The sequence below is a fragment of the Puma concolor genome, chromosome B3 (genome assembly GCF_028749965.1).
Source record: "Puma concolor isolate L17-30 chromosome B3, mPumCon1.1.hap2, whole genome shotgun sequence".
Lineage (NCBI taxonomy): Eukaryota > Metazoa > Chordata > Mammalia > Carnivora > Felidae > Puma > Puma concolor.
This window is the reverse complement of record NC_141672.1, coordinates 149,182,520-149,199,593: the sequence shown is the minus strand read 5'-3', so window position 1 is coordinate 149,199,593 and position 17,074 is coordinate 149,182,520. Positions and strand designations below refer to the sequence as shown.

The window sequence follows — 17,074 nt, the reverse complement described above, 5'->3', positions numbered from 1 at the left end:
TGAACTCCTACTTGTTGGCAACCTGCCTGGGGTGTCCACAGCGGGGCCTGCCCAGAGGCTCGATCGAGAGAGGACATGTGGCCTTCGAGGGGGCCCTGACCGGGCCCTTGTGGGCACAGACCATATCCTCTTGTTCTGTGCTGTCTCCTTGCCCGGCGCAGGGCCTGGTGTGGTAGGGGCTCAATAAGTACTTGCTGAGGGGCCAGAGAAGAGTGCAGGTGTGCAAAAATGAACCCAGAGGCAGAAAAGGCCCAGGGATCGCAGGGCCCAACCCAGGCCACCCACATGTGCCCCAACAACTCACAAAGGAAGAGGCTGACCCCAAGGAGAAACTGCAGCCTCTTACCCACAAAGACTAGTAACCAGGTGTCCCCGCTGGGCCCCAAAACCCACAGAGACTAGTAACCAGGTGTCCCCGCTGGGTTCCAAAACCTACAAACTAACCAGGTGTCCCCGCTGGGTCCCAAAACCCACAAAGACTAGTAACCAGGTGTCCCCCCTGGGTCCCAAAACCCACAAAGACTAATAACCAGGTGTCCCCGCTGGGTCCCAAAACCCACAAAGACTAGTAACCAGGTGTCCCCGCTGGGTCCCAAAACCCACAAAGACTAGTAACCAGGTGTCCCCGCTGGGTCCCAAAACCCACAAAGACTAGTAACCAGGTGTCCCCGCTGGGTCTCCATCCAAAACCCACAAAGGCAAAGGCCTCCAGGAGCAGGTGGGCTTGTCACTAACGCCACCCCAGCCTGAGCACGCGCGGTGTGGCAGCTGGGCGCTGTGGGTTCTCCTGCACCCAGCCAGGCAGTCCTATGCCAGCCCTGGAAGGAGGCGTGGTTGTCACCTCATCTTACAGCCGATGAGATGGGACCAGAGCTCCTGGAGGGGGGCGGGGTGGCGAACCCTGATCCACCCTGACCCCAGCACTGGTACTCTGAACACATGCTCTGCACCAGGATGGCTTGGAAAGGAGTGCCTGGTGGGGGGTGGGGGGCTGAGCTGTGTGTCCCATGTCGGGGAGAAGGCCCCCTCTAGGCCCCGGCCTGGCCTCTGGCTCCGGGGGTGGAGCTGGAAAAAGGGGCCTCCCCTGCTGACGCCTTCTCCAGCCCTGCCTCTGCTGGTCTCCAAACTGCGGTGGATTTCAAGGGGGTTGAGTCTGAAGGACGCCCATTTGGTGCAGAAGACGTGGACTCCGTGGCATCAGCCCCTGCGGAGAGCTTACCGCTATCTACCCCAGCCCCTGTGTCCCGGTAACTACGATGGGTGACTGTCCTCCGTGTTGGGTGTCAGAGAGACCAGGGTTTTCGTGCTGAAAATAGCAGGATATTCAGGACCCACGGAGTCAGGAGAAAGACTTCGAGCCTGCGAGCGTACCACAGGGCAAGTGTGGACATCCCTCTGCCACGCAGCCAGGTCACGGCCGCTTCGCTGGCAGACAGTCTGCCCTCTGGGCTGCAGCTGCACTCACCGTGTAGTAAGCTGTTAGAAAGAAAAAATACCCATCTGCTGTTTTTGAAAAGTCATCTCTGCGGATAATAGGAATGAGATGGTCGCAGCCATGTCCCCATTATGGTCTAAGAGCTATGAGAGCCCATTACAGAACAGAAGGCTCATTTCCCACCCTCTGGCTGAACGTGGCCTGTTTGCAAGGGCAGGCAGGGACACCGTGCACACTATAAAAAGGCACGCTTTCCGCAGCCCTGTGCCAAGCGGAATGGCTAGACGGAGGCTGGACACCGGCGAGTGGGGTCGGGAGGCCAGATCCCTTTGAACGTTGACAGCACGCACATCCGTATACCACGGCCCTGCTTTCCCAGAAGCATCTGTATCCTCCCGTCTGTGTGAATTCACTTCACGAAAGGCCAGTGTTCACCTGCTCTCACTCAGGCCCCACAACAACCCTGTGAGACGGGCCACAGTGCACCATTGTCCTGTTGTGGAAGTGAGAACACTGAGGGGGCGCCCGAGGGGCTCAGTCAGTTGAGCCTCCGACTTCGGCTCAAGTCATGATCTCACAGTTCGTGGGTTTGGGCCCCATGTCAGGCTCTGTGCTGACAGCTGGGAGCCTGGAGCCTGCTTCGGATTCTGTGTCTGCCTCTCTCTCTGCCCCTCCCCCGCTCACACTCTGTCTGTGTCTCTCTCAAAAGTAAATAAAGAGTAAAAAAATTTTTTGTAAAGAAGTGAGAACACCGAGGCTAAAAGACGTGCATGATTTCCTAGTGTCACTGCCTAGTAGGTGATGGGGCTGGAGGGAGACATGTCCTTCTCACGACACTGCTCAGAGCAAGGTGGCCCTGGGGGGATGGGCATGCGCTTTAGCCAGCAAGGGCACCTGCAGCCACCCTCAGGGCTCTGCCTCTTCTGTCCCTTGTGAAGACACTCAGCAAATACTCTCCCCCCTAATTACACAGCTTCTGAGTTACAGCTCAGGGCAGATAAGCCACGATCAGGATCAAGTACTTAGAGGAGTGAAGGAGTTAGCACACCCTGAATGGATTCTGCCCTTGATTTACAGCCAGTGCCTTTGCTGTGGGCCTAGACTGAGGGCCGTCCCCCCAGGGCGGGAAATAGCCGGCCTTTCATGGAGCATCAGAGCCAGAAGTACAGGAGGCTCAACCCCCAGCAGGAGGAACAGGCATTCCCTCTGGATGATCTGGAAAACAATACGGTGCCTCACTGGGGCGTAACTGGGAAACATGGGCTCCGTCTGTGCTGCTCGGCGGTGCCCTAGGCTCCACTTGCTCCGAAGAGGCCCCTGGACATCCCGCCCACTCCTTGTTTGTAAACCTGCCCTCAGGCTGGCAGCAGAACCCACCTGGAGATTTACGGCAAGACACATGCTAGACCAAGGGACCCACAAGGCCAAGGGACCCACTGGCTTCCTGGAGGTCACCGACAGGAGCAGGGATTTGCAGACAGAATTTCGGGGGGGTGTGGGCTTAGATCACAACAAACAAGGACACCTTTATCTCCCTGAACCTCTAGACGAATTGAGCATTTCCCTTCATTATGAACGCGGCCAACAAGCCAGCCGCACTAGCAGCCCTGGGTTCTGTCCCCACAGAAATCACCGAGGGTTCGTATCACGCTACAGTTGCTGTAGGTACCTTAAGATACGGCTTCTGCTCTTTGCGGCTTCACCACGATGGTAGCTGTCAGACGCACTGCTGGACCTCAGTTGATGGGCTAATAAAGAGATACCACATTGCAATTAAAAAAATAATGCCAATAACCGTATTTCAAAATGATTTCATCCATAATCCATATATTTCACATATTTACGAACATTCTGAGGTGTCTATAGCACCAAGAAAGTAACAACGTGAAGATCTCAGACACCCACAGTAACCTTCACAGCGGGCAGAAGTGACAGGTCATGTCACCCGGGCGGGCGCAGAGGGCTTTGTACTTTTGAACTACAGGTTCCGGGGCCTCATCACAGGGTAGCCTGCTCCGAGATGGAGTTCAGGGAAGTGCCTTTGGGATCAGTACTCGTGGAAGAGCCAGGAGGGAATCAGGATTGGGCAGAGGGGGGAAGACTGAGCTCCGTGGAGGCCTCACTGACCCCATGTGCCATTCTGAGCTGTCCCGAGTTGGCGTAAGGGGGCCAGGTCCCCTTGGCGTAATGGGGTCCACCCCATGTGGACTGGTTAGTGGGTGCAATCAGCCCAGGAAAGGGACATGACCTTGGGCAGGGCTGCTGTCTCCAGCAGAGCTATTTCCCGTATTGGGCCAACGGTGGTGCACCCCACCTCCCAGCAGCTGGGGGAGAGTCACTTGTCCCTGCCGTGGCTCAGGGTGGTGGCTCACAGTCCACCACAGCTCCCACCCTGGGCCTACTGCAGCTGAATCCCTGGATGGAGTCCAGGGTCCGTCATCTTTAAGGCTCTCCCAATGATTCTGATGTTCTGCCAGGTGTGGAAGCCGTGATCCCAGGTGGTAGGAGGGGGAGGGTCTCCAAGATCATGGAATCCAAGGGACTTTGGTCGAGGCTATCCAGCCTGTCGGTGGCAGAGCCGCCCATGGCACTTCTCCATGTACTGATTTCACGTGACAAGTATTCGAGACACTTACACACCAGGGGCTCACAAATCTCTCAACGCAGGGCCTGCTCGGGCTGGCACGTCGCCTAGGGGGGGCTGTGCGTCCACACGGTTTTTCTGCGGGGCAAGCTAAGCTGGCATCTGTCAAAATCCCAAATGTGCCCACTCAGCACTGGCACTCCTAGATATGTGTCCTGAGGAGAGACCTCCGCACGGATGACATGACTTGCGCCCAAGGATGTTCACCCAGAAGTTATTTTTAATAGCAAAACCTAGAAAAAGTCTCCACGTTCATCACGGGGACTGCTCAAACAAAAGGAACCCTATGCGGCCATTAAAAAACACAAGGAGCTCTATGTTGATACAAAAAAGTAACAACAACCCTACAAGGTGCATCAGTAAACACAGAAGGAAGATGCAGAACCATGTTTAAAAGTCACAATTTGGGTGGACAAAAAGGGAAATATTAGGTGAATCTGTGAGAGTTTGCAGTTAACCGGGAGCTTTAAGAAAGAGGGAATCAGTCTGATTAGAAAAACAGATTCCATTCAAGGTTTTTCGGGCCGAGAGAATTTAACTCAGGAAACTGGGTTGGGCAAGTGGTACCAGAGTTGAGGAGGCAAGCCGGGGGTCGGGGGGCAGCCCCCGCACGGGCCACAGAGGAAGCCGCTGTACCCTAAACGGAGGACAAAGCAGAACGAGGCTGCTGGCAGAGCTGAGGGGCTGCAGAGCCGTCCCCCATCCCTGGAGGACACACAGCTGCGGCTGGAGAGGCCACCCAACGCGGAGAGATAGGGGAAGTGAGGGCTTTTCCCCCCTACCCCAGACCTCCCGCTGTGCCTCTCCTCCGCTGAGCCCAAGCCCAAGTGGCTGCCCCAGGACCCTGGGAAACGGGGGCCTGTAAGGATCGGCCTCTTGGGGTATGGAGAAGAGCAGGAGGGGGCACGGAGTGCAGCTGGGAGGCAGCACGACCGACCGACCTTGCGGCATGACAAGTGTCTTCAGGAAATGCAAAGAACCTCCCCGGGGCCACATAAGAGGTGCTAACAGGGCTTGCTTCCAGGAGTCAGGGATCTGGAGGGAGACCTAGTTTATGTTAGGGACCCCTTGGGGCTTTTAAATTTTGCACCATGAGCACATACGGCCTATTTGAAGCAAGATGCTTGCCTGACATTCACAGTGGGTCCACTGGAAAGGGCAAGGCTGTTGTATTTTCTCACTGGAAAATATCCCGCCTGCTAAATCTCCCCCCACACTTCCCGTAACGGCCCCCGGGGGACAGCACAGCAGTTCTTATTGCCTCTTCCGCCAGTGTCCTCCTCAAACCACCCCTCTCCCCGCCGGGCTGGGTGAGGGCAGAGGGGGGAGCACGAGCTGGAGGGGACGCATCCCGCCCCACCATCTCACAGCCCATTTCACAGAGGCCTGCTCGCAGCCCAGAGACCCAGTCGGGTGGCCCGCAGACACGCTCTGTATTCACCACTCCGCATGGGGGGCAGTGGAAGGTCCACCTGAAACCCTCGTTTACCGGACGGGCTCCGGGAGCGCCAGGGTGCAGCTTGTGGGCCACAGAGTCAGGCTCACCCAGGTCTCTCACTGGGGGACAGGAGCAGCGGGGCCACCGGCCCAGAGGTCTCTGCCCATCCACACTGCCCCCCCCCACCCCTCAGGGGACCCCAAATGGACTGCAGCACCCCTTACTGAAACCCCGTCCACCGCGGCTTGGTTGGCTACAAGGCAGGACCGTGAATATCTCATCAGTTGCAATGAGGTTAAGTGCCAACAACTGTAAAACAGCTTCTGGCTAAAACATGAGTCCCCTCTTCCTTGTCTTCAAGTGTCCCCGTCCTGAAACCTCACCGGCCACTCAAGGCTCCAATGAGGGTGCCCACGCGTCTGGCCAGGGCCGGCCTGGGACGTGGGCTCCGCGGGGCCAGCCCTTCTGTCTCGAGATCCGGGTGGAGACCTGCCTGGCCAGGTGCGCAGTGGGGTGAACCATCCGCTACCACGTTCACGGGACTCCTTTCTGGCTAAATTCCGAGTGCGCGTCCGGAGAGAAGAAACTGACAAGCTCCCTGGGCCTGAGCCTGCAGCTCCTTCGAGGCGGGGCTCTCCAGTCTGTCGGCAGATGAGCTGTTGGCACAGCCTCTGCTCAGCAGTCCACTCACTGGGTGCCCTGCAGGATCACGACAACCAGATCCACGGCCGAATGGTGCCCCTCATGCCTTTGTTTCTAAGGGGAGCCCAGGAGATGACCCAGGCGGGGCTCCTGGCCCCAGATCTCTCCTCACCACATGGCGGAGGCCACTCCACCCCCGTGGGACTGATGCCGCCCACGGTCGTGCAGACGGGAGCCTGCGGCTGGTGTTTACCTCGCTGGCTTCAGGTTATCCTGCCGTGGGCCTCACCGTGACCCCCAGCACAGAGTGTCACCTCTAGGGTCCGGTAGGGTCCCGTAGCGCTCCCCTGCCTGCGTGTGTCCTGCTGCCTGTGTCGGCGGGGCCTGCACAGAGCTTCCCCAAGCCACCCTGTCTCCCTCTCCCTCTGCTAGTGTTTCCTAAGTGCAGCCCCCGGGCATGGAGACAGACACACGTCCCTACCTCCTATCCCCTGGTCCCTGACCTCCCTGGGACTTCGCGGTCCAGCAGAAGAGACAGGCACGTAATGAAACAATTGCAGCTGATGTGGTCAAGGCTCTGCCCGAGCAACACGTGAGGAACTCCGGGGAGAGAAGAAAAACCGAGGAAAACACACTGAAGTTTTCCTGGACGAGTCAAGGCTCAAGTTCCAGTCACCTCTTGCTCCACAGCAGCCTCCGTGTGCTTGCAGATTCTGTGGCTTAGGAATCCGGACCGGGCACCGTGGGGCTGTGCCCACCCTGCTCTGTGATGTCTGGGCAAGATGAGTCTGTGTGAAGAGTGAGCCCGGCTGGAAGTGTCAACCACAGGGGCCCCGTGTGGGCTCCCCAGCATGGTCTCGGGCTTATGGCGTCTCCGGGACTCCAGAACAAGTGCCCCGAGTGAGCACGGTGGTTGCCGCACGGCCTTTATGGACTTAGCCTCAGGAGACACAGCATCACCTCGCACACTTAGGACCGGTCAAAGTCAATGTCAGAAGACCAACCCGACCAAGGCATGAGGACATACGCACGCCTCCTGACGGGAGGAGGCGGGCAGTTTGCACCCGCAGTTTCACACTGCCCCAGGTGTCCCTCAAGCTGAATTTCGAAGGCAGACTAGAGGTCTGTCAGATGACAAAGTGGGGAGGGTGTCCCAGGCGGAGGGATAGGCACATACAAAGGCCCCGGGGCATGAGAGCGGACTGCCTTACACGAAACGAGAGCATCAGATTTCCCAGGAGCTCACCAAACACCGTCTTCCTGCTGACTCACTAGGCAGCTGTCTGCCCCTGGTCCTCCCCAGACACCGGGGCCCTGCTGCGCCCCAAGCTCAGACACCAGCCCCTCAGCTGAGGCTCAGCCCCATCGTGGGTGGAGTAGCCAGCCCACGTCCCAGCTGCCTGGCCCCCTCCCCTGGCTCCGGGGCGGCAGTGAGCGCACAGGGAGTCGCCACCTGGGCAGGGCTGCGAGTGGAGCCCCATCCGGTCCCCACCCCTATGTTCTCATCCCCGGCTCTCAATCTCGAAAGCCTCGAGGCCCCCAGCCAGAGCTTTCTTGGTTTGGGTTTTCAAAGCACTAAAGGCTCTGGGTCCACTGGCTTGAATCCCAGCAATTCTTTCCATAATGGTTAGTTCTTCTGATTGTAGGCATAAAAACTCAAACTAGATTAAACAAAAAAGAGAAATTACTGGTTCTTGTAACTGGAATGTTCTAGGAGCGAGTTTAAAGAGTATCAAACAATACCAGAATTCTCTCTTTCTCTCAGTTTCTCAGCTGTGTATTTTTCTGTGTTGGCTTCATTCTCAGACAGCGTCTCCCCAAAAGTAACACCCGACAGCTCGAAAGCTCCAGGCTTAACTAACACTCAGAGCCGGCAAACCAAAAAAGTCAAAAGAGGGCATCTCTTTCCTGAAGGCTTGGACTGCAGCCCCAAAGAGGGTTCTAATTGGCCTAACTTGGATCACATGCCCTACCCAGAACCAATCACCCCACCCATGAAGATGCGGTATTCTGACTGACTTTGACGGGATCAAATGCTGACCCCAGGTCGGGGTTAAGAGTTAGCCTCACTGTAGCCACACAGAATCACTTCATTTAAAAAAAAAAAGGGGGGGGGGAGGGAATTCCACAACCAGAAGGGGAAAAGAAAACGTGAAAGGAAGACAAAATTTAGCTGTCATGGCCCAGTTGCACACTTCGCGCACTGCACAGTCAGGGGACGGGATGCCTTCTGTGTCTGCCCAGAAGGGGCCCCTTTATCTAATTCAGGTGGAGGCGGCCGTGTAGACTACTGCTGGGGTGCCACCAAGTCTACCACACTTCCCTTGACCTGGCGCTTCAGTACTGCGTGAACCCTCCTTACCCTTTATCTCCTAGTTCAAACGCCTACTTCTCCGTGAACTGGCGGCGATACGTCAGAAGTTATTCGTGTGCTCACAGGTTCATGGCTTCTGCCTCAGACATGGCCACACAGCTGTCCCGATGTGATTCCTCGTCTGTGTCATCTGGCCCGAGACCGACTCCACTGGAGCAGCAGGTCTGGCCAAGCTGCCCCTCCAGGCTGGCGGAGGACGTGCAGGGGAGAGCACCACAGTGCGACGATCACAGAGGAATGTGAGCCCTCCGTTTTGGTCATGAGAGGCTGTTGGCTGGATCCCCTGGATCTTCTGTCTGTGTCCCTCTGCCCAGCCGCTGGAGACACTGCCCAGAGGAAGGGGCCTTGAACAGCGCCTCCAGAGGGCCACTACCCAAGGCCAAAGCTTTCTCCAGGAGACCTCTGGGGACGAGAAGGTGGCTGGGCTCCATCTGGGCCTCACCGAGGACAACCGCGCTAGGGCTCAGCTGCAGCTCCTGATTAAAACCAGATCCCGGAGCTGGGGACCTTTGGTGAAACTGGATACCTATCATCGTAGGCAAAGGAAATCCACCACGAGAGGGAGGGAGGCTGGCTCGCGTCCCGGCACGGCTGGGCTGGGCGGTAAGGCTGCGCTTTCCTTCACGAACGCCCCCGGGACTCTTGCTGTGTGGGGCGATGACAGCCCTGAGACACAGGCGCCCCGTGGAGCCTGAGGAACGTTTCCACTTCTCCTTCTCCCCACCTCCCTGCTCTTGGCTTGCCTTCAGCTGGAAGACCTGGGTTCAGTCCCACTACCAACTTTTATTCAGTTAGGGCAAAGTTATTTAATCTGAGCCTCAGTTTGGTCATCTGTAAAATGGGGGTGAAAACAGTACCTTCCTGGCTGCCTGCTGTAGGATTAAAAGTAATGCTATGAAAAGCGCTTAGCACAGGACCTGGAACACAGAGAGCCCTTAGTAAACGTCAGTTATGCTATGCCTTCTTCCTCCCTCCTTTCCCCCTTTTTCCCATCGATACCATTAAACCACAAACACAATCCTTGATGACCATAGTAAGGAAAATATTTCACGTCCCTGATGGCGGATGCAGGGGAAAACGCACCGGCTCCGGGGCCAGACAGCCTGAGGTTGTAAACGGTCGCCATTTATCAGCTGGGCGACTTAACCACTCTGAACCTGAGTGTCTTCATGCAAACGGGGACACCGGTAATGCCTGTCCCGCCCCAGGACTGCTGTGTGTGTCACACGGGGCACCTGTGTGAAGGGGGCGCTGGAAACGGGGAGCCGAAACAGTGCTGTCATTGTTCGTGCTTCCAATACTATGCCTTCTGTCTTGCTGTCTCCTTTTCTTGTTTGGTCCTTCTCTTCCTATTTCCAAGGTCACAAGTCAAATGAACTTGGGGGGGGGGGGGCGGGGGTCAAGTCTTGGAGCTGCAAGAGAACTCGAGGACATTGGTTCAGTCGTTCTATCTGAAATCACTTAGAAAACAAAAAATTCATAAAAATTCAGATTCATGGGTTCCAACCCACACCTAGAGGGTCCGACTCTCTCACTTTTTAAATGAAAAATGTGTTTAAAATTTCAAAAGTGATACATGCCCATTCTAAACGAATTCCAATGATACAGAAATAATGAGTAAAAAAGGCCAGTCCTCCGAGGTAACTGCTATTAACGGTTTGGTGTGTCTCATCTAGGGTTTTGTTTTTCCTGGAAAGGGCTAAGCATATAGTTTTTATTTTTTCCCATAAAACTAGATCATCACTCATTTTCCTCTTAAACTTAACATAGCTTGGACATCTTTCCACACCAGCACACATATGACTACCTCATTCTGTTTAACAGCTGGAGAGAATTCCATGATTGGGCTTATCGTGGTCGACTTAACCATTTCCTTATGGGTGGACACGGCGGGCTCTCGTTGGCGGATCCCACGCGGCCAGTCCAGCCTCTGTCCTCTGTGTGGCACAGAGGGGCAGTCGGAGGCCCAAGGAGGGATGTGGACCGGCCAGGATCATGCAGCAGGTCAGTGAGCCGGGTTTACAGCTCTGGTCCCTGATGTGCTCTTGGCATTGAATCACACCACTGGTTTATTTTTTTTTTAAATGGTCACAGGGAACTTAATATTTTTCTGAACCTACTCCTGATACTAGGGAAGAGAAAAAAAACAACAACCAATGTTAACATTATTCCATGTATCTTTGAGAATTGAATTTTTGCTCAAACTTTCTCAGAGTTTTCATTTTTCATTATATTCCTTGCAAGAGTTCGTGAGTCAATATTTCCCAGACATTGTTTCCGAAGCTAATTTTTTTTTATGCTGGCATCCCGAAATCCCCCTTCCGCTGAGTGTGACTGTTCTGAGACCGAGCCAAAGTCCACTTCAGGAACACCCCAAGTCCCTGCCCTTCATTCACCGTAAGTGAGGAGTTTCCTCTCTTGTGGAACAAATGGAATTAAAAAGTTGTGACTGTCATCTACTTTTTCATTATGTAAATGTCTCCAAGTCCTGTCGGTATCTTTTCCAGAAAGATAAATTACCCAGTTGGCAGAGATAGAACACATAATGTTTGCAGAATTCTTGTGAGAATTTGCTGTTTGCCCAGAAATTGTGCTTAATATTCCTAGCAAGAAATGGAACAGTAAGCCCACCTCCCATGAGGTAGAGAGTTTGACTGGAAGCGACCACTGTCCGTCAAGTCACACCCTCTGGCGCAACTGCCCTCAGAGCTCGGTGCTGAGCCGCCTGCAAATGTGTCCAAGTCTCCTGCCTCCACCCCATCCCCTGTCACAGAGGGGCTGCTCTGAAACCGCTCAGATTTCTGAGTAAAAAGGAAAGGAGCTGGCCGGCCAGTGTTGGTAACATCTGAATGTTGTTTAGCATCGTCCTGGGCAAAAGACAAAGGGAACAGAGGACTATGGAGTAGCTCTTTTGTTGGTGAGCTGCCTCTTGGGTCCTAAAACTCTGGCTTCTGTCTTAGAATCAAAAGTAGACCCCTCTCCTGGTCCCTCGATTGTGCCTCCTAAAAGCAGGGCTCCTAGGACAAATGGCTGGTACCAGGTCCGAAGCAGGAAACGTACCAGATGAACTCGGGGCATCTTGTCACACAAGTGGCAAGGAAGTCATCAAAGACATCTACGGTCCTACCAGAAGGCTGAAGAGTGAATTCGAAGAGGCTCTCACTGGCCAATACGGACCACCTCTCACACCCGCTAGGATAATAACTGTAGTCAAGTGAATTGTGTCAGGTAGGTTTCAACCTACAAATTCATAGTGATATCCAAAGAAAAAGATTAAAAAGAAAACCCAAAACACATTGGTCGCCTTTGAAGAATGCTAGGAGAACCAACTTATTACTTTGAAAACCAGTCAATACAGGAAAGAATCAAACATCTATTGTGCTTTTCTTATTAAACTACACCTCAGGATTACCACACAGTAGATGAGGGTGAGTAACTTCTTATGGAAGTATTCTAGCTCATAAATGAAAAAATGATAGAATATCCCCATGTTTTAACCTCTAGCAAACACATGGATCTACTCTCCAGCGGCTGCTAACATCATAGGAAGAGAGGAGCTGGACATACGGTCCTCCAAGGAAGTATAGCACACCAGCCCTGCTATACTCTTGCCGGAAAAATCCAACCTGAATCTGACTGGACTCCTAGACCTAACTATCAATTTACAAAAATACAGTGAACAACACTGTGGAAATGTAATCATCAAGATCCAGACTACAAGCAACTCTATGGGACAACCAGTCTCTCTAAAAATATACATAAAAAACAAAATGAGGGAGAGGGGGACTTGTAGACCAAAAGAGACTTAAAAGGAAAATCAACTGATCACAAAGTATGGTTATTTCCAATCTTGATTTGAATAATCAGGCAAAGGAAGTTATGAGACAATCAGGAAAATGTGAATATTGACAGGATATTTGATGACATTAGGAATTATTTTTAATCTTTAAGGTGTGATCATTGTATTTTTTTTTAATTTTTTTTTCTTTTTTAACTTTTTTTAATTTATTTTTGAGACAGAGAGAGACAGAGCACGAATGGGCGAGGGGCAGAGAGAGAAGGAGACACAGAATCGGAAGCAGGCTCCAGGCTCTGAGCTATCAGCACAGAGCCAGACGCAGGGCTCGAACTCACGGACCGCAAGATCATGACCTGAGCGGAAGTCGGATGCTTAACCGACTGAACCACCCAGGCGCCCCTTGTTATAGTTATTTTTAAGGTAATTATCAACATTTAGAGACATATGCTGAAACATTTCTGGGTGAAATCATAAAATGTCTAGGATTTGCTTCAAAATAATTCAAGAGAGGAAAGAGTGAAACAAGATTGGCCTTGAAGGTTGTTGAAGCTGAGTGGTGGGTGCATGGGGAATCATTCTACGATTCCCTCTACTGTTACATATGCTCGAAGTTTTCTATGAGTTAAAAGAAATAATAATAATAATAATAATAATAATAATAATAATAAAAAGACAGGGCAGTGCAGGGGGGACACCACGGATCTTGATAAGCACCCGAAACGACCCTGGGTGATTCAATTCCTGGGTTCCCTCTCTCCACACCTGAGATGCATAAACGCAGAGGGGCTCTGATGGATTGGGAGAAGCACAGCTGTCTGTCCACTTTAAGAGTTTGCAGTCAAAGGGGATTCCAAACGCACTCTGGGCTGCATGTTATGAACTCTTTGCGGACTTCACGAAGACTAATTTTCACCAAGAACATACTGCATTTCCTTCACCCTGGGGCACGGTGTTTCCTCGACAGTAGGGAGGGCAGACATAGGTGCAAGGGATGTTTTCGACAGAACTGAGGGCTTTGCTGGCATCAACTGAGGGCTTTGTTGGCTACGCGGTTACGGTAACAGTGCCACGGAGGCAGGAAAATCCCTGGAGAGCACTCGGACAGGGCTGATGCCTCTGAAAGGTGTGGTGGGCTAGGTTGACGGTGTGAAGGCTGCATTTCCAGGCTTATTTCCCCACATTTTCTCCGATCACATCCTTGTTTACTCCCACACACTGGCGATTATGGTGATAAGAGGTTGAAGAGGGGACTGAGAAAGATGTCACAAAATGAAGTGGATCTTGCATAAAACGTTTCAACATTACTTTTTCCTTTGAGCAGGATGGCACATTGTGCTAGTGTTCCATCGCACTGGTCGTCATCATGAAGACAAGGTTTCCTAGAAATCTGCAAGCAAGACAGGCCTCTGTCCTTCTTTCCATGATTCGGTTTATTAGTTAGGAACACTTTTACTTTCAAGAATGGAAGCCACTGCATAACTGGCTTAAACAAAGAAGGGCTTTTTTTCTTTCTTTCTTTTTAATCACAGCAATACCTCCACAGAGAGGTAGGGACTGTATCATCCCAACGACTTTGGGTTGGCATCTCCGAGATTCTCTTGGCCGTTTCCTCACAGGTAGAAGACGGCTGCATCAGCTCCAGGCATTGAGATCTCACACCAGACTCTCGGGCTCTCCTCTCTCATCAGGAAGAAAACATTTTTCCCAGAAGCTCCTTAGCAGACTTCCCCTTAAGTCTCACTGGCCGGAATACTGTGGCATGGTCAACTCTAGTTACAGAGCAGCTTGGAAAAACAAGCCTGGACTTTCTGGGGCCTCTCCTGGGGGAGGCAGGCAAGGGAGAGGGGCTAGGAAGAGACCCGGCAGGCAACATTTTCACTTTTCTTTTAAATGGGGCTTGGAATCCCTGCCCGACTGCCTTTGAGACCGAATACTAACGGCACGCTGTGCCCACCTGAAGGGCTAGCCTTGTTGTCAAAGACGTGCTCCCCCACGTCTGCCTTGCCTTGAGGACATCCGTTCAGGGAGGCCTGGATGTTGCAGAAAATTCCGACTTCCCATCAGTCAGATAATCAGCACATGTTTACAGAGCACCCCCATCGCCAAGCGCTGCAGGAACGGAGAGATGGTTAAGCAGCCGTCCTGGCCTCGGGGACCACACAGGCGGGCAGAACAGGACAGAGACCCCGGCAATGTGCAGTGACGGCACAGGACCACCGCAGGAGCCCTGTGAGCACCAGGCGGGCCATAACGGCGAGGCTGGCGCGGGGCCGGGACAGCGAGGTGAGGCCCCGAGGGCGGCCATCGCGGACACTAAAACCGGGAACGGTGCGTGAGGCCCAGGTGCGGGAGGGGGTTGGGACCCCGGCGGCTGCAGGGCCAGGCTCACTGGTGTAGGTAAAGTCCTCGGCCCCCCGCGAACCTCCACTGACCTAACCTTCACCCCAACCAGCCCAGGCAGGTTTCCCGTCCGCCCCAGGGGAGAACCTACCCAAGGTCCAGCCAACTTCGGCCCACTCACCACCGCCTTCCGGCCTCCCCGACAGGCTCGACCCCGCCTGGCGCGGTCACATGACGCGGAATGGCCAATCGCCCCGCCCCGCCTCCAGCGGTGATTGGTCCACGCGGTCATGTGACCGGAACCGCTAGCAGAAAGCCAAGAGGGAGCTGGCTTCGCGGTGTGCCCCGCCTGCTCCGCGTCTTCGACGTCAGGGCAGAGCACGTTCCTTTCTGCTGAGACTGGCTGCGGGGGGGTTTCTGGCACTTGCGAACTGAAGGTGTGCCCAGGAGGCGGCCCTTGTGTTTTCTATTTTACCGGGTGAGGCCAAATCGGGGAAGGCCTTGAACGCCGGGCAGCTGTTTGACCCGGGGATTGCCGAGCAGCGGAGTGTCACGTGCGGAGCAGTGTTTTTTTTTTTAGTGAGATGAGTCCGCTGACAGTGATCTTTGTGTGGGTTTTCATCCTACACGTGTGTAAACTCTGTATCCTACGCAAGGTGTGCACACGCTTAAGACTGCAGCAACAATTCCCGGATTGCGTTCCCTGGAACACCAGTGTCCCCTCAGGGTGTGCCAAGAGGGAATGAGAAACGCTGTGCCTTTTTTTCCTGGAAAATGAGAAAGGAACAGGACTTAGGAGAAAGAGGCTGCAGCGATGTTCTGAGTGAACCACTGGTGCTGTGACCGCACGTCGTCACCCGGACGGACGTGCCCTCGTGCCTGTGGGCTGACGTGGGGGTTACAGCTGGTAGCCTCCGTCACTGTACCTGTGCTTCATCTCCCGAAAAGACAAATCAGAAGGAAACACACGTGCCCTATGGGGCGTGTCCTAAAGAACAGGACGGAAATGGATGCTCCCGTCAACCAGGACCCGGGATGGGCACCGAACGGCGGGGGCAGTGTCCCTCATGCAGCAAATCCGGGTCTGGAGAAGCCGGTGCTGCAGCAGGAGCCAGGAAGTGTGTGTACGAGGATGTCAGGCCTTGCTCAGTCCGTCCGTAGGGAGGAGCACTCAGTACCCGCCGGTGGAGTCCAGACGGGCCAGCCCTTGTCCGTGCCGCCAGCTTGGTCCCCTCACTTCCCTCAAGTCTAGCACCCCCGCACGCGGGTTGGCCCTCCACGTGGCCTTCCTCTCCACTGCTTACCACTTCCGGCACCCTCCCCACCCTCACAGGCCCCACTCCAGACCTCTTTCCGCAAGAAGCCATCAAGCAACGTCTCTAGTGCTTGCTCTCTGCCACAGGACACTGTGTTGTGCAGGGTACTGAGTGTGCGCTTGGCTGTCTCTAGCAAGTGCTTAAGCCCCGAAGAGCAAAATGGGAGGAGCGTCCTGGCGTCTGTATCCACTGTCGAGGGGCACTGGGGCTGTTTTCATGAAGGGCTTTGAGAAGTTCTGGGGACATGCAGAGGTGGCTTCGGGTCCCAGGCGTGCGTACGTACCAGTGTCAGTCTTTCTCCTCCTCTGACCCCAGCCCAGCCCTTGTTCTGATACTTCAGGGCCTGGGAAGCAGGGCTGTTAATGGAGGCACTGGTGCTTTCGTGGAGGGCAGCACGACAGAGAAGTCCACAGAGGGCCAACAGGCAGGCTGGGGATGTGAGCGCCATCAAGCCCTCCCCACACAGTTCCGTGTCAGCAGCAGAGTATTAGGGAGGGGCTAAGCTCCCCTGTTGCAAAGTGGGGCCCTGGACTTCGGAGGTGTGAGGTTTTAGGTAAATTTGTCCTCATTTACACTCAGGTAGTGGCCCCTGGGCCTTAAGGTCTGCCTCACAAGAACGTGAGCTCTTTGGGGGTCACCTTCTGGCCTCGTCCATACCTGCGCCGTGTTGGTCAGCTAACTCTAGCCTGGCTCCACCAAGACCCACATACCTAGGACAGCAAGGAGAGATGCCCAAGAAACCAGGAAAACAAAGTAACTGAGGGCAGGGACGACGACGGCAGGGTCCGCGGAGTGGTGGACTGTACAAGCTCCGCTTAAAAGGGGGGGAAGTTGTCAGCTGTGACCCTGCGGGGAATGTTGGTTCCGAACGTCAGGCTTTCCCAAATTTCTCTTCAGGAAACAGAAATCCAGAGTTTTATGTGAAATCTGATTTTACAATGTAAGAGTTGGCAACTGTGGAGTGCTGTCCGCCTACATATCCTGACTCTGTCCTGGGAGGGGGGACAGCCCCTCAGCACCCCTAGGCCTCCACTTGTGTTTGGCCAGTGGGTAGCATAGGTAGATCAGAGACTGAAAGCTGGGAGG

General features: G+C 54.1%; 1 long non-coding RNA gene across 1 annotated transcript in view; it reads right to left on the bottom strand.

Moving 5' to 3' along the window:
* Window positions 1-14,882, bottom strand: part of LOC147580527 (uncharacterized) — a 28,589-nt gene extending 13,707 nt beyond the window's left edge. The window contains exons 1-2 of the long non-coding RNA XR_015253030.1: window positions 14,824-14,882; window positions 3,105-3,183 (exon numbers count right to left, since the gene is read on the bottom strand). This is a non-coding gene — a long non-coding RNA (uncharacterized LOC147580527). The remainder of the gene's footprint in view (window positions 1-3,104; window positions 3,184-14,823) is intronic.
* Window positions 14,883-17,074: the final 2,192 nt, after the last annotated feature.